The sequence below is a fragment of the Vombatus ursinus genome, unplaced genomic scaffold (genome assembly GCF_900497805.2).
Source record: "Vombatus ursinus unplaced genomic scaffold, bare-nosed wombat genome assembly UNPS02014772.1, whole genome shotgun sequence".
NCBI classification, from domain to species: Eukaryota; Metazoa; Chordata; class Mammalia; order Diprotodontia; family Vombatidae; genus Vombatus; species Vombatus ursinus.
In genome coordinates, this window is record NW_020954550.1 from 15,761,373 (window position 1) to 15,779,596 (window position 18,224).

At 38.7% G+C, this 18,224-nt stretch overlaps 1 protein-coding gene across 2 annotated transcripts in view; it reads left to right on the top strand.

The window, feature by feature from the left end:
* The first annotated feature begins 362 nt into the window (after positions 1-362).
* PDE4D (phosphodiesterase 4D) overlaps positions 363-18,224 on the top strand; it is a 1,859,629-nt gene continuing 1,841,767 nt past the window's right edge. For both annotated transcript variants that reach the window (XM_027863631.1, XM_027863632.1), the window contains exon 1: positions 363-474. The gene's annotated coding sequence lies outside the window, so the exon portion shown is untranslated. The remainder of the gene's footprint in view (positions 475-18,224) is intronic.

Genomic DNA, 18,224 nt, shown 5'->3' on the forward strand with positions numbered 1-18,224 from the left:
TTTTTCCTGCTGTGGCTGTCTTTTGGTCTCCAGTACTGGTTAGCTGGGGTAGGATGAGCATCCCAAAGCGTGGGAGTCAGCTTGCTCCCAGGTACTCCAGTGTTATTGACGCAGGTCATCTGCCCTCCTTCCCTGGGGACAATGAAGTTAGGATTTCTCTTTGGCCTCCCCGCCAGAAATCGAGCCCAGATAAACAGATTATCAGGTGGGATATCTCCTCCATGTGGTTTTATTGCAGCACAGCTAGCTCTTCCGAGCCAGTTAGACTTGTTATGGGAAGCTAAGTGATTGGCTGAGGCTGGAGCTCAGTTTCATAAATTATGGCCTGGCACCCAGGAGTATGATTCCCATAGTGGCAGGAACCTAGAGGGCCTGTTAGCTCCTGACTTTATGCACATGTATTCTTAGTTGGGTGCTACTCATTGACTTGGATATTTCTGTCTTAAATAGCTGACATTGCATCTTCAAGACTGTGTGAGTAATTCTGACTTTTTTTTTCAACTCAGTAAATTAATTACGTGTCCTGAGAGGGAGTGCCTGTAATTAGGAAATGGTGAACTAGCAGATGATTCATTATCCACTTCCCGCTCCCCTCCCTCCAGGTTGTATCAGCTACAGCGATAATGGTAGAGTGACCAAAATCTAATAGGGTTAATGCAGCTCTGCGCTATTTAAGTCACTGTCAACTGTATTTTGGATCTATTTCTTAAACACATTTGTGAATGCTCAAACCCTGTTCTCAGGGAGAAGGGTAGGGCTGAAGCTATAGTACTGTTGAGTTAAATCAGAGAACTGGTATGAAATCAAAGGTAGAGGAAAAGACCATTTGCATCAGTAAAGAATTTTTTTTCTCCTTTGAAATAGTGAGCCAGCAATATCCTTAAGGGAAACAGAGCTAGGCAGGGACGCTAAGCAGAATGCACTGAGAAATGCAAAATTATGGAGCAAAAATGGAATGCTTTATGAAATGTGACTATTTTTAAAGGTGATGGGAAGGAGAATACTGTGGACGCCTTTAAAAATCATTTACATTTTTAACAGCCCTAAAGTTGCCTAAGTTGAATGCTAACCCACCAGCTTTGTTTTAAAAACTCCATAAAAAGTATGTTAAACATATGCACACACAACCAGATGCAGAAAAAAGAATGTGGCTTGGGATTTGGAGCATAAGCAGAAAAAATGAGAGTAACAGAACTGTTGCTGGGTTTGTGGGATGGCCGGGTGTAACTTCTGTTGTTGTGCAGGTTGGTTTAAACCACCCTGAGAGCAGATTGAGATGAGAAATGAACACCAAATTGGTGTTTTCATCATCCTATCTATAGCATGTGCTCATTGCATATCTACATTCATTCCTGAGAGCACCCCACATAATGCAAATGGACCAGTTCCTACTTCTGATTTAGTATTTCTTTCTCATTATTCACAAAAAAAATTTTTTTTCAATTTTTTTTGGGCAAGGAGTTTGAACTTGTAAATGAATGATTTGTGTTCTTACGGAACTCTGTGTAACCTGAGAACACAGTTGAAGTGTCATGTTATTCCAACTTTTGGTTTTATTTGTCAATTTGCTTTTGCAAATTTTATTTTTCCGCTTCCTTTCTTCTGACCTATAAAGAGAAACAGATGCATTTCTTATGCATCTTTTCATGAACATAAATCAGCTGAATAGTTCTTGTATAGGGGTGGGTGCTGAATAGGAATGTTTCACAACTATGAGAACTAATGCCAAATTCCTATAAAGATAACTTTTTATGGACTTATAGATAGTTTAGGGGTTTTTGTTGTCATGCCCACTTACTACCATGGAAATGAACTTGAGGTTAATTAGCCATAGACAAATACTCATTTTGATTTTATGAAATGATGTTTATAACAACCTATGAAAGTAATTTTATATTTTAAGTATTTCCTAGCTGTACCTGTCTTTAAGTAAATGTAATACGGAGAAACTGGGTTTACCATGAAGGAAAAATGAAATTGGTGGCTATTTACTTTGCAAAAACTTTTTAAAATGGTTCTATGATTATGTTAGTAATTCCAGGATGAGATAACTCTCTTTACCAATGCAGAATCTGAGAAGTGCCAAAAAGTTAAGTGACTTGCCCTAAGTCATACAGAGACAAAGAGTCAGAGGCTAGATTTGAACCCAGCTCTTTCTGGTTATAAGGCTGGCCATCTGTCTGCTACACCACAACATCTCTCTTTAAATTATAAGCCTTTCTAATGTGTTTTGATTAATTATATTGAAAAAGATTTCCTTTCTGAACATTTTTAGAGCACATCAAATTCATTAAATGGGGTATACCTGCTTAAGAATGCAATAAGTTGCTTAGTTGGTTGATAGTTTCATTTGTAATCAATATAAATGTGGTATAATATATATTTGTGCCTAACCAATAGATGCATTATTGGAGGATAATGATGGATTTAGAAAGATCGATGGAAAATAATTGTTTACCTGTCTGAAAATTTAGATGGTGGGAAAAGGCAATGTGCTCTCAACTAATTTCTTTCTTTTGGGTTCTGCTTCTCCTGTTTCCTTGTGGGTTACCTAGCTATATCCTCCTGATAATCTCTCTGTCTCTGTCTCTCTGTCTCTCTGTCTCTCTGTCTCTTTGTGTCTCTGTAACTCTGTCTCTCTGTCTCTCCCTCTGTGTCTCTGTGTCTGTCTCTTTGTGTCTCTGTGTCTCTGTCTCTCTCTGTCTCTGTGTCTCTCTGTCTCTTTTTACTCAGGTTGGCAATGCTTTCTTAGCTTCTCCACATCTGCTTGCTTGGGCAAAAACACAAGAAAAAGAATCTTAGTCACTTATCAGCTGATAAACTGCCTGCCTATAGAGGTCTAGGAGGTGCTTACAACCTGAGCTGGCAAGCCTTGGAGAGAGGGCATTGCAAGGATTTCCAGGCTATTTTAGGGCTTTTCCCAAGACTTCGTTTTCTCCGTGTTCTTCATAAATCTGAGGAAGCTGAGGTAAAGGGATTTGTCCAGGGTCCTATAGATAGCAAATGTTAGGGCACTGAGAGAAAGACGAGGAGAACTCCTTTAGGAGGCAGGTGGGCGTGTGAATGGGAAGCGGAGGAGCTTTGGAGCAAAGGCAGCTCATTCTTTTTGTCTCCAAATTCCCATTTTTCGGTAGCCTGTTTCTGGTCGGCTTGGAGTACTTGTGCGTGTCACCGCTCCTTGTTCGCGGAGAAGCCACAGAGCGGCGGCCTTCGGGGTAACGGTAGCTGCTCCAGAGAGATCTGTTGCAGCACCGTGACCTTGTTGAGTTTTCAGCTACACTCCAACGTTCATTAGCCCAGCTCCAGGAAAGAGTTATTACTGCCTTTAAAAAGTAGCGGCACAACTTAAATTTTTGTTTTGTTTTCCTGATCGCTTGAGCTAATTGCTCTTTATCCGTTTAACCTCTTGTAGAGTATCCAAAATACTTGATTTTTACGAGGTTGCTGCTGATTCCCTTAGGCGGCACTGTACTTTAGGGCTATCAGCCCTCCATGGTTGAACGGCAAACACGTGAGTTTTTCCCAAGAGTCGCTCATCCAAATAAATACACATGGAAGAAATCAAGGTACAGTAGCAGTGTTGTAATGGCAATAGCCATTGGACCCATGGGCTTCTTTGTCTTTGCTTGGGAGGAAAGGGGGCGGGACTTTGTGAATTCGTTAGCTTAGGAAACTCTTAAACCACTGGGGATCGGCTTCAGTTCTGCAACTCCCAGTCTTAGAGAGCTTTGTAGGGGTTGGGACAGGTGTTGAGATGTAGTGACCTGCTCAGGGGTACGTGGGCAGTATGTATCAAAGGCTGAATTTAAACCCAGAACTTCTTGATTCTAAAACCAGCTCTCTATTCACTATGCAATGCTGCCTCAATCATTCATAATAAATAGTGATTCCCATTTCTGTAGTCTGTCAAGATTTCCAAAGTGCTTTTTAATTTTTTTTAAGGCAATTGGGGTTAAGTGACTTGCCCAGGGTCACACAGCTGGTAAATGTTAAGTGTTTGGTCAGAGGCTGGATTTGAACTCAGGTCCTCCCGACTTTAGGATTGGTGCTCTATCCACTGCGTCACCTAGCTGCCCCTTAAAGTGTTTTTCTCACAACTGCCCCTTGCGGTGGGTAGGGCAAATATTAACCCAACTTTATGGATGAGTAAACTGAAGCTGTGAGGTATAAAGTGACTTGGATATTGAGGTCTTGTCTATATACCGGTATCTTGTATATATGGCTTACCTATATAGTCAGAAAAGTCATAAGTAGTTGAGGCTGTACTAGTTGAACCCAGGTCTTCTAAGGCACATCCACATGGTAATCATGTATTCACCCAGAACAGTTTTATTGAGTTTTTGATGTGTTTGGACTATAATCACGTAATCAGCCATGTTAAGATATTCAAATTTGGATGGTATATTAGTTATCATTCAGATTTGTCCCTCATGGTTGTATCCCAAGGTGTATATTCACATTCTCTTATTCAACAAGCACTTATGAAGTGTCTACTGTGTCCACAGTATCATACTGGGGAAAGAGGTCAGATGAAAACCAGTCTTTGTTTGCAAAGAGTTCACCAGCTACTAGGAGAGGTGGGGATAAATAAACAAAATATAGTTGGAGGAAAGAGAAACGTTTAATAACTATGAGGTGGTGACTGAGATAAGTGGGGAAGGAAGCTAAAGAATGTAAGAGGCAATGGTGACAAGGGAGTCCATTCCAGGAAGAAAGGATGGACTGGCAAGAAACACAAAAGGGGGGTTGATGGAATGCAGAGTTCAGGGAATAATAAATAGGTTGAGAAGGAAGTGGGAGGTGAGGAATAGAATGAAAGACTGCAGCACCCCTGCCCCTTTTTGGGAGTTTGTGAAAAAGAGGGAAAGATGGGGGAAGATAGTTTGAGGGTATAGAAGGGTTAGGTGAAGGTATTTTTTTTTAAGGAGGGGGAGAAATTGGCATGTTTGTAGACAGCAAAGGAAAATATAGTAGATGAAGAGAGACTGAAGATGAAAGAGAGGATGATCAAAGGGGCAAGTTCTGGGAACAGAAATGAAGGAATAGAGTTAAAAACATATCACCTTATCTCAATTGATTTGAATACTAGGATTTTCTTTAGTTTTTGAAGTATTTGTAAAGTGGAGTGTGTAAATATACATATACATATACATATATATTAATTAAATATATGACCTGAAAGTTCAAATAGTGAGAAATTCTGTGATTCCTCATCACTGTCATCATGTTCTCATTGCCTATCTGCTAATGGAACATAGTACTTAGAAATTAATGGAGCATTCATAGGGCCAGCTAGGTGGCACAGTGGATAGAGTACCAGGCCTGGAGTTAGGAAGATCTGAATTCAAATCTGGCCTCAGACACTTTCTGGCTATGTGACCATAGGCAAGCCACTTAACCCTGTTTACATCAGTTTCCTCATCTGTCAAATGAGCTGGATTGGAAGGGAATGGCAAACTACTCCAGTATCTTTGCCAAGAAAACCCTAAATGGAGTCATGAAGAATCAGTCATGACTGAAAAACAACTGAACAACAACAGCACAACAACAAAAGTCCAATCCCCTTATTTGACAGATGAAAAAACAGGCTCAGAAAAATTAAATGACTTGAGTTGGATGTGACTAAACAACAACATCAACAAAATGTGGAAATGAAGGAAGACTTAGAGAGTATAGATCAGGAGTTGGTAGGGACCTCAGGGGTTATTTAATACAGACCCTCTCATTTTATAGATTAAGTGAAGTGACTTGCCCAAGGTCACACAATAAGTCTCAGATCCAAGAGTCAAGACTGACGCCAGAGCCAGGATTATCCCTCTCCAGAATCGCCACAGATCTGTTTCCATAGTAAACACTCATTTCGGGGCACTTCTGTTCATGGTAAGTCTCTTCTGGTTGGTGAGATGATCATCCCAGGGAGTAAACCCATAGTCAAAAGTGTTTTGTAGAATGTTTTGGAAAGTTAAGGCAATGGTTTTGCGTCACAGCTAATGAGATAACTCTCTATTGGAACATGATGGTGCTTCCTGGAATATTGGCCCCAGCTGTGTCCTACTTTTCAACTGCTGGGCCATCTTGCGTCCAGTTGTTCAAAGGGTGGTTGTGCCAGGAGTGTGGGTTCTTAGAACACCAGAGGCACTGGATAGAAACAGATGTGATGGATTTTTTGGCTACGGCTCCTGCTTGTCTTTTCTGAACCTTTGGTGATTTTTCCAGCAACCTTGAAATTGTAATGATAGCCTTATAGACCAGATACTTGGTAATGTGTTTAATACCCAAAGAAAAAAGTATCAAGTTTGGGATTGCTCTGCCACTCCTCACCCCACCCCCTCCCAGCCCCCAAAATATTTGAAATGTTAACAAGTTGAATGAAAGACATGTTCTGGTTGATATTATACCATGTGGGAATTATATACATTTTTTAATGATAGGATCACAGACTGAATTCAGAGCTGAAAGGGAGCTTAGTGATCATTTTGTCCCATTCCTTTGTTTCATAGATGAAGTGCCAATGCTTAAGTGACCTGTTCAGTGGTAAAGCTAGTTAGTCCAAACAGGACAAGGCTCCTGATTTCTGTTTGAATGTTCTTTTTCTAACATGTGAGCATAAAAATAGAGATGCAGACAAAATAACTTGTAAATAGAGAAGTCAGGGTCACCTGGAATCCATTCTTTATGGAAGAAATGTGGTTTTGTTCTAAAATTGTTCATATGGAACCCGTCCCTTAAATTGAAAGCTCTGTCCTGAGTTCTTAGTGTGTCTCAGGAATATAGGCATTAATCTGCTATATTTTAATTTTTAGGTCTCATATTAAAGACATAGGAGTAGGGTGTTTTATAGTTTTTCTTCTTTGAATTCTTAAACTTTTGATTTCTAAAAATGCGTGCAGAAGAAAAAATAGAAGTCTCAGATGAAATTGTTCTGTTGTACTTTTCTTCTTCTCTACATCATCTCCCATTGTGCGTGTCTGTTTAATTAGGCAAATGTCTAACCTAATTGGAGGAAAATAGGTGGGTAGGGACCTTACTACTTTTCTTGAAAGAAAAAGGAAGGCATCTTTTATGAGGCTTTCCTTATATTCATTTCAGAAAATAACTTAGAAATGAAGATGATTTCTCAATTTGTTCTAGGTAGAGCCATACCTAACATGGGGGGGTAGGAAGATGGGGAGGTAGGGTGGTGAGGTAAGTATGGAAGAAGAAGGGGGAAGAAACAAGACTTACTGAGTGCCTATTCTGTGCCAGACACTGGGATAAGAACTTTACAAAAATCTCACTAATAACTCTCAGAGGCAGGTGCTACTATTTTAAAGTTGAGGAAACTGAGGCAGAGTGAAGTGGCTTACCCTGGGTTACAGCAGCTAGTAAATATCTGAAGCTGGACTTGAACTCTGGTCTTCCTGATTCCAAGCCTAGTGCTGTATCCACTGTGACACCAAGCTACATAGGGAGAATGGGGCTTTGATCTAGGGTGCCAATATTGGAGGAGAGCCTTTTGCTTGTCCCCAAAGATGATGAATATCCATCTCTCATGAAACTAGACCCATATCCCTAATCACTACTTAGTGCAACAATAGTTATTAGGGGGTCAATCTGATTTATCTTCATATTGCTTGGGTCTGAAGACCATAAAAAGTTGTTGCTCAGGACAGTTAGGTGGCACGGTGGATAGAGTGCCAGGCCTGGAGTCAGAAGGTCCTGAGTTGAAATCCAGCCTCAGATAATACTAGCTGTATGATCCTAGGCAAGTCACTTAACCTTGATTGCCTCCTCCCCAAAAAAAAAAAAATTAGAAATAGAAAGTTATTCCAGAATGGATACACACACTTCTACCCTATTTATGCTTTTTTTTCCTTATCATAGAATCATAGATTTAGTGTTGGAAGGGTTATCTAATCAAAGCTTTCATTTTACACATGCAGAAATTGAAGCTTAGAAAGGTTACACAAGAAATAATTAGCAGTCAGAATTTGAACCCAGGTTCTTTGCCTACATATACAGAATGTTTCCCCTTATACTACAGTGACATTTATCTTTTTATTTAAACCCAAGTAGAATTGTGTCCTAATCCTAACAATGGCATGAACTGGCTATTTGATCTGGGACAAATGACTTCTCTGAGCCTTCAGTCTCCTCATATGAAAAACATGGGGAGGGTGGTCTACATGATCTGTTAAGTCCCTTCCAACTATACCACTCTGTAATTCGACTTTATTGGGTGTTTTTCCATACTGCTGTTCTCGATTTCCACGTTTTACTATATTCATAAAATAAAGCATCTGTTCACTTCATGAACAGACCGGAAGGTCTAAATTTGTGAATGTGTGTGTATGTGTGTATGCACGCACCTGTGTGCACAAAAGAAATACAATGCAAAAGCTTCTTCCTGGAGGGTCTGCTTTGTTCATTTATTTCATAACTATCTATATCTGTGATTTTGAGGGAAGAAAATAAAACTAGGGAGGGAGTAAAAAAGCTGGTGTCTGAGGTAGTGGGAAAAATTAGAAATAAGCATGTGCAAAAATATGAGGGGACAGCTAGGTAGTGCATTGGATAGAGTATCAGTTTTTGAGTCGGAAGGCCCCGAGTTCAAATCCAACCTCAGACACTTACTGTGTGACCACTTGACCCTGTCTGCTTCAGTTCCTCATTTGTAAAATGAGCTGGAGAAGGAAATGGTAAACCACTTCAGTGTCTTTGCCAAGAAAACCCCAAATCGGGTCACAGAGAATCACACAAGACTGAAATGACTCAACAACAGCAAAATATGAGAAGCAAGTTTCTTTGATTTCTCTCAACACTTAGCCAAAGTTCTTAATGCTTAATAGGGAATGCTAGAGTAAGGACTGTTTCATTTCTTGTACTTGTATTCCCCTGGTGCCTGGCACATACTTTGTGCTTAACAAATATGATAAATTGGGTTTGTAAAGAGAAAAAATGAAATGTATTGTAATGGAAGTCTTTCTTAGCTGTATCAGAACCTGGAGACCTCTGTTCCTAGGCACTGAGCAGAATGACTGATGAGTGAAGCAGTTATAGCCAGTCCCATTTTGCTTCCTAGGAAGAACTATGAAAGCAAACCAGCAGTCTTTCTAAGGAATTCCATTCAAAGTTTTAACAATTGACAATACTTTTCTAATTTGGAAAGACTTTATAGACCAAGATTTTCCTTGCCCTTTCTTTTGGACTCTTTTCTCATCTTGACTTCTGTGCCCCTCCTTTCTAGGCTTGCACCAAGATCTTTTAATCCTTTGCAAATTTTTTTTTGTGGGGTATCATTTTAATGTGTTTGAGTATTTGGAAGGAATTGTTTTGCAATTTAAAAGTTAATGTGCATATTTGAATTTGGAAGGGGGAAGTTCTTTTTGTTGTTGTTGTTGTTGTTCTTGTTCTTGTTCACTCAAATTTCTTTAAGGAGAAGGTTGTAGAAGGTTTCTTTCTTAGGCTTTCTCTCCTCTCTCTTGCCTGACATCTTGGCAATTGCATTGCTCATTAGAATTTAGGGAGAATGGGCTGTGGAAATAGGATGGAAGAAAATTGAAACTAGTCTGTTTGGTTACTTGCAACATGCCCTTTGGAAAAAAATTGAATGAAAGAATAAGCTATAATTAGTGACTAAAAGAAAGTTTGGCATATTCTGTGGATTAATTTATCCATGCTATTCTTGCATCTCTTTTTTGTAGTTAATCATGGATTTATTACTGAGTTGAATTCACTTGAACTCAGTGAACAGTTATCAACAACCTATGATAACAAGTAAAACAGGTACAAGGGTATACAGTAATGAAATGACATGGGACCTACTCCTAAAGAGTATGTGATTTAATGTTCATGAATAACTGTAATACTAGGCAGAATATGATCAGTGAAAAGCATAGGTCTAAAACATTATGAGAAATTTGAAGGAGACAGCACTTAGAGCTTGGGATGGGAGGAATTTTGGCTTCATGAAGCTCCAGGTCTTCAGAGGGGAGATGGCATCTGAGACAGGTCTTGAAGGAAGGGAGCAATTTCAAACATGAAAGATAGTATGAGCAAAGGTAAAATGGTGGGAGATTGCAAAATGAACATAGGCGATGATGAGTTTGGATGGAAGGAAGTAGCATGAGATAGGACTGGAAGGATAGGTTGGAGTAGAATTGCAATGAGGAAAGGAGTGGAAATTTTATTTTCATGAAAGTAGGGAGCAGCTGAAGATTGTTGAGGAAAGGTGTGATCTGATCAGAGCAATGCAATGGAAAGATGACAGAGGAAGCAATATGAAGGATGAATTAGTGACGGGAGAGGCTAGATGCTGGAAGATTAGGAAACTAATAGGATAGTACAAGTGAGAGATAATATAACTGGCACAGAGTAGGTGCTTAATTAAGGCTTAATAATGAGGGAGTGAGATAGAATGGTTGCAGTGGAGATGGAAAGGAGGGGATAGATGTGATTAATATTGAAGAGGTGGAATTTATAGATTAAGAGCTGACTGGAGGGGAGAGGAGTAAGAGAAAAGGAAAAAGTCAGAACTTTTAGGTTTTGAACCTGAGTGACTAGTGTTACTAGTAATCCTAAATAAAGAATTCATATAGGACTTTTCCCTATTTCTTTTATCTTTTGGGGTTGTAGGTCTAGTAGTAGTATAGCTGGGTCACAGGGCATATACTTTTATATAACTTTTTTTGTATAGAATTCCAAATTGCTTTTCAGAATGGTTGTACCCATTCAGAGGGCCACTAATGGTGTTATTAATGCATGTTTTTCCATAGCCCCTTTAGAATTTGTCATTTTCCTGTTTTGGTCATCTTTACCATTCTGATGGGTGTGAAGTGGAATCTCAGAATTGCTTCAATTTGCATTTTTATAATTGGCAATGATTTGGAGCATTTTTCATAAGGCTATAGAGAGCTTGGGTTTCTTCCATTGAAAACTGTTCCTATCATTAGACCATTTATCAATTGAGGAATGTCTCTTTTTCTTAAAAATTTGAATCAGTTTCTTACATATCTTGCAAGTGAGACCTTTATCAGAGAAACAAGTTACTAAGATGTCCTCCCTCTCCTCACATTTAATTGTTTCTCTTTTAACCTTAACTGTATTAGATTTGTTTCTGCAAAAACTTTTAATTTTATGTAATCCAAATTTGAGCAGCTAGGTGGTGCAGTGGATAGAGCTCTGGGCCTCATGTCAGAAAGACTCTTCTGGAGTTCAAATCTGGCCTCAGATACTCACTAACTGTGCTACCCTGGGAAAGTCATTTAACCCTGTTTGCCTCAGCTTCCTTACCTGTAAAATGAGCTGGAGAAGGAAATGGCAAACCCAGTATCTCTTCCAAGAAAACCCCAAATGAGATCATGAAGAGTTGGATATGACTCAAATGACTGAACAACAACAAAAATGCAGGTTACCAATTTTATCTTTAGTAATCCTCTCTCCATTCTTGCTTGGTCATGAACTTTTCTTCTATCCATGGCTCTGATAGTTAATTATTTCTGTTTCTCCAATTTGATTATGTTTTTCTCTATTTGTTTTTTACTTCATATAACTAGGTCATATCCATTTAGAGCTCATATTGGTACAAAGCGTTAAATGTTAGTCAAAAATCTAATTTCTTCCATGCTGCTGCCCAAATTTCCCAGCAGTTTTTGTCAAATAGTGAGTCCTTATCCCAGTAGTCCAGGGTCTTTGGGTTTATTGAATCCTACACTGTTAGATGAATTTGCTTCCATATGTGGTTTCTAATCTGTTTCATTGATCTTTCTATTTTTAACTAGTTCCAAATCATTTTGAGAATGCTTTGCAGAATAGTTTGAGATATAGTACTGCCAGGCTCCTTTCCACTTAAAAATAATTATTTCCCTAGAGATTATTAACCATTCCTTGGGCCTCTATATGATTTTTATTATTTTTTTCCCAGTTTTAGAAAGTAATCCTTTGGTAGTTTGATGTGGCACTGAATAATTTACATGGTATTGTCATTTTTATTATATTGATTAGTCCTACCTACCTATTTATAGCAGCTCTTTTTGGAAAAGGAAATTAAAGGGATGCTCATTAATGAGGAATGGTTGCATAAGTTGTTTCACATCAGAGGTGTCAAACTCATGGCCACTGGTCCCAATTGAATGCAAAACTCCCCAATGTGGCCTGAAGCAGATTTAATGAAATGGGGAAATGTTTAACAAAATAAGTAAAAATACAATACCACATAATGTTAATTTGTGATTTTCTAAGTCAATATACAGCCTACTGAGATCTATTTACATTGTAATTTGACACCATTTTGATGAAATACTATCATACTATAAGAAATAGGAAATAGATTTTTAAAAAATATATATATTTATTTGGGGGCAACTAGGTGGCAAAGTGGATAGAACACTGGCCCTGAAGTCAGGAGGACCTGAGTTCAAATTTGTCTCAGACCAAACACTTGAGACTTACTAGCTGTGTGATCCTGGGCAAGTCACTTAACCCCAATTGCCACTCACACACCCACACACACACACACACACACATTTAGTTTTCAACATTCACTGCTATAAGATTTTGAGTTCTAAATTTTCTCCCCCTTTCTGTCCTTACCCCTCCCCAAGAAGACATACAATCTTATATAGCTTATACGTGTACAATCATATTAAACACATTTCCACATTAGTCATGTTGTAAAGAAGAATTAGAACCAAAGGGAAAAACCATGAGAAAGAAGAAACAAACAAAAAAGAAAATAGTATGCTTTGATCTGCATTCAGACTCCATAGTTCTTTCTCTGAATTTGGGTAGCATTTTCCATCACGAGACTTTTGGAATTGTCTGAGATCCTTGTATTACTGAGAAGAGCTAAGTCTATCAAAGTTGGTCATTGCACAGTGAAATGAATATATATATATATATGTGTATATATATATATATATATAAGAAGTAAATATATTAAATTAAATTGCACAAAAATAAAAGTTTTTGGAATTGAACTAAATTATGAACAAATGATCTATCACTCCATTATAGAGGGAGGTCTATACTAGTTTGATGAAGGAGTCTTCTGAAGTGGTTGCATTATTTGAAATCCTACTGCATATTTTCATTGTGTTACATGCTTATGAATTTAAATAGTATGAATTGAAATGTATTAAATTTGTACTAATCAGAACCTAGGGATATGTATCCTACTTCTGCTCACTTCACTTAGCGTCAGTTCATTTAAGTCCTTCCAGGTTTTTCTGAAGCCTGCCTGCTCATCATTTCTTATGGAACAATAGTATTCCATTACATTCATATACCATAATTTGTTCAGCCACTCTCCAACTGATGGGCATACCCTCAATTTTCAATTCTTTGCCACCACAAAAAGAGCTACTGTATTTTTGTACATGTGGGTCCTTTCTCCATTTTTATGATCTCTTTGGGATAGAGTTCTAGATGTAGTATTGCTGGGTCAAAGGGTATGCATATTTTTATAGCCCTTTGGGCTTAGTTCCAAATTGCTTTCCAGAATGGTTGGATCTGTTCAAAACTCTATAAACAATGCATTAGTGTTCCAATTTTCCCACATCTTTGCCAATATTTATTATTTTCCTGTTTTGTTATGTTAGCCAATCTCCTAGGTGTGATGTCCCAAATTGCACAGAGGTATAGACAGAGGGATTTTAGAGGGTAAGGACTCCCAGAGTTCTTTTGTGACCATGTGGGTAGGATGGGCATCAATCCTGTACTGGAGGATAGGGCCCATGAAACTGACTTGACTTTCTACAAGGGAGAGAGACTCAATTTAAAAGATGAGAGTGATGATGTGTTCCTGATCATTGGCAAAATTTGTGAAGCAGAGAACTATGTTACAAGGAGGACTTCCATAGCAGGGGTCTCTTGTTTGGCACTGGGTTAGAGCTGGATGCAAGGAGGCCAAATATCTCTGCCCAAGGCAAAGCAGCTTTGGTGTATCCCTTGTAATTACACAATGGGTCTCAAGGTAAGGTGGGCCTGAGGAGTTTGGATATCAATTTGGCTTTTGGCTACCATCTACAGAAAAGGGTGATGAATGCTACCTACTGGCAGCTGTGGAGAGCTGTTAAGAGGATTGGTAATAGATTGCTATCTGCCATTTGTAGAAGAGGATATCGTCTATTATCTGGCAAGAACTGTAGCCAAAGTAATGCCGTGCAGGAACTGTAATATGGACAGTAATAAGGAATTTTGCCAGAGTTGTGGAAAACCCCAGCAAGAGGAACTTACTGAGAAATCACTTCAGAGGCAACATCTGCTGTGAGTTCTATCTAGGACATTTACTATAAGTGACTGAGGCTATGTATGCCTCTTGGGAAGGGCTCTTCATAGGTGGGTTTTGTTATTTTCTAAGAAATTTGTTGTGTTGTACATTTTCTTTTACCAGTAAATGAGCCAGTTGATTCTTAGAGCTTTGTGAAACACATGCTTGTAAGGGGAGTTGGTGTTAACGCACTAGGTAGTGTGAGATAGTAAAGTTTCTATAAGATTAAGGTAACAATAAGAGAAATGAGAAATCTTTCAAAGTATATCTGGAGGCCTTTGTGTCGTATAAAATCTTGGACATGAGGGTTATATTGGGATAAGGGAGAGCTGAGTTTCTAGAAAGAGTGGAAGGAGCTGTTAGGGAATTGTTATGTGCTGAGAGGTAGAGAGGACAAGATTAGAGGAGCAAGCTCCTAAAGGGCAGGAAGAAATATGATCAAGGATATAGGTAAAATGGTTAGTTTTGGAGAAGAAGAAGACTCCATCATCCTCTGAGACAGAAGGGAAAGAGTAGAGGTAGAAAATGATGCAGATAATTTTTTTTTAATTTTAGAGGAGGGAAATTAAATCTTGCAGTGAAAATACTCCATCTTTTTTTTTAAGTAGGAAGCAAGATCATTTGCTAAGGGAATATGAATGATGGTTCAGTGGAGGTCCTGAGAAGGATGGAGAAGGTCGGAGTGGTTGCTGGGGTGACTATGATAGGGAGTTAATGGGAAAATTATATAATAATTGTGAGATTGCTTTGTAGTAGTGAGAGCCCAGTCGAGTAAGAAAACACAAATCTGTAATAGATAAAGTCATCTCTGTTTTATGATGCTTTCTTTCAACAATACTCAGCTAATTGCAAAAAGGGGTATAGGTACAGAGAAGACAGATAGTAGAAGATACCTATTGCTGGGAATTAGCAGGTTAGGAAATCCAGAAAGACAAAGAAGCAAAAGATTCAAGAGAAAAGGGATATCAAGAGAACTGAACATTGAGTGAAGCCTGGATAAAGAAGAATGTGAAATCAGAATGGGGTAATGAATTTCAAGAAAAGGGAGGCTTCAAGAGACTGGAGATCACATGAGACAAGATAAAGGAGGAATGATGGACTGAGAAAGGTGTAAGGACAGGATACTATGGTCAAAGAAGGAAATTCCAGGGTTTAGGATCTTGGAATTAGAATAAATTTGAGGTAGAATAATAGTTAAGATGTGACCAACCCAGTGGGAGGAGCAAAGCATAGCAAAGAGCTATGAGTTGAGGTAGTTGAAGAACCATGGGGTCCAGTTGTTGGAAGTTTGTACTCATGAACATAGACATTCTTCTATGAGGATGATGGCAGGGAATAGGGTAGAAATGAAGAATATGAGTTAAGTATTGAAGCAATTGAAGGTGGAAGAGTATCTTGGAGCTTGTGATTATAACGATGAAAATTGTTATAGTATCGGAGGATACTATAGTATCAGGGATTTAAGGACCTTGGATATCATCTTGTCCAATTGCCTCTATTTACAGATTAAGAACCAAGACTCAGAGGGCTTAAGTGACTTGCCCATAGCCAGAGGGCAGTTTACTTAGATAGTATAAACTTCAAAGGAGGCAAAACAAGGGAATAGAAATAGCAACATGGAGGAAAAGATGTGTACCAACTTTACTTTTGACTCTGTGATAGGAGAGACTTAAGAATGGACTAGATTGGAGAGAGAGGTGGGAGATGTTAGTATCCTCAAAACAAGCCAGGTTCCAGTTAATGGAGGTAATTGGAATGCACAATGAAGAAATTGAGGAGAGTTTATTTATAATAGAATGGAGGTTCCAATGCACAGGGAAAGTGGGCTATACTGTAGAACAGAGGTTTGTAATCTGTTTTGTGTCATGGACCACTTTGGCAGGTTTTTTTTTTTTTTTTTTTTTTTTGCAATTGAGGTTAAGTGACTTGCCCAGGGTCACATAGCTAGTAAGTGTCAAGTATTTGATCTGCAGCCTGATTTGAACTCAGGTCCTCCCGACTTCAGGGCCAGTGCTTTATCCATTGCGCTACCTAGCTGCCCCTACTTTGGCAGTTTTGGGAAGCCAGAAGTGCTTCTACCCTTCTCAGAGTAATTTAAAAAATATTTATTTTATTCTGAAATCAAAGGTGCATAAACTAAAATACATGTGATTACAAAGGAAATCAATTATACTGAAATACACCAAAACATTGAAAAGCCCAATTACAATTATATTGAAATATATTAAACTATTAAAAAAAGTTTATGTGTCCCAAGTCAAGAAAATCCTGCAGCAGGGATGAGAACATGTTTGGAATGTGTTAGGGGAAAAGTTTATCCCTGCAGTAGTCACTATAGAGGGCAAAAATCAGGAGAGAAGGAAGTTGATAGGTAATTTGGAGAACAAATCAACCATAGGGAGTACTTAGAATGGAGAACCACTTAATGCAAAAAAAAACAACAACAACAACAAAAAAAAGAACCCTGTAAAATATCGAGTCTGAAATTTCTAAATAGAATGTGGCACAGTATCTTTACAGACTGGAAACCTCAGATACATTTACCCGGATCTGCTGTATTGGTGACCAGATTCCTGTGGGGAGAAGAAACTAAGCTGTTCTACAGACTCCAGACCCCAGTCACTTTGGCTGGGTGGAGGCGTGAGGACAGAGAAGCAGGGAGGAATTTAGGAATGGGATAGTTGCCAAAAGGAAAAAGGAAGGTAAGATGCTTAGAGAATTTGAGGGAAAGTGAAGAAAGTATGAAGGAAACAAGTATTTGTTAAGCATCTACTATGTACCATGCACTGTGCTAAACAAATATCATCACATGTGATCTTCCTAACACCCCTGCTAGTTAGGTGAATAATGGATTTCTATTCTCATTTATCTCAAAACACCTCTGTGTTTCTTATATACCTAGAATTCCTTGCAAGGCATTACAAAAAGCTTCTTTAGCTAAATTTGGGCAAAAAAAAATGAAATAGGTGTTGAAAGCAAAACAACTCAAGTATATGCATTTTTAAAATAAGCTTTAGCATAGAGTTGAGAGACAAGATGATAATATATTCCCTCCCTGTCTTCTGACAGTAGAGGTTAGTGACAGCTAAATGGCATAAGTAGACATATATAGGTATAGAGCTACCTTTGAGTAGCTTCTATTGAATGTGTAGTAAAACCCCCACCAAGTTCTACTTCCATGGCTCATCATATCAGTGGGCAATGACTCTGGTTTCTGGAGACTACCAGCAGAGAGCAGGTTCTGCAAGGTATACCATGCTCGAACTTTTGAGTATAGTCTTAGTAACAGATTGTCCCTATTTAATGAGGTCTAGAGTTAAACGTGGAATTGAGAGGTTCGCTACCAGCCTTGCTACTTGGTAATGAATTGTTTGGCCAATGCAACCTTTGTTGTTTGTACTTGGTTCTCTAACAGGACCACGACATTGGGAAGGTGATGTCATGACTTGCAAGTGAATTGCATTTAAGCGAGGGAGGGCTGTACAAAGTCACCAGCCTCACTCTCTCCTCTGGAGCCATCTGGGTCCAGTGGCCAGCTATAGATTAGGACAATTGGAGATGGCCCCTCCAATGCAACCTATGAAACAAAGGAAAACAGAAAATGACTCTTAGTACTGTGTGGCCACCTTCTGCATAATGGTGGAAAAGGGGCCACAGAGTGCTAAGAATCACATAGCTTTAGACCATTTGTAAACATTAACTTAGCTGCAAGTACTCTAAAAAAGATGTGATCTTTGTCAGTGCCCAGTGCTACCAGAGGAATTGAATCACATCAACCCTGACATTTTTGCTCTTAAAAACCCTCCAAAAAGACAGAAGGTAGTTGCAGCTAAATGAAGGTAGACTTACAAGGTTCTCCTGGAAAAAGAATACACAGGAGGAGATAGAGTTGTTTTTATTGGAGATCCAAAAGAACAAAGAAATATCATTTTATGGGACACTTGGTTACCTTGTGTTGCTGTGCCCCAGATAAGCA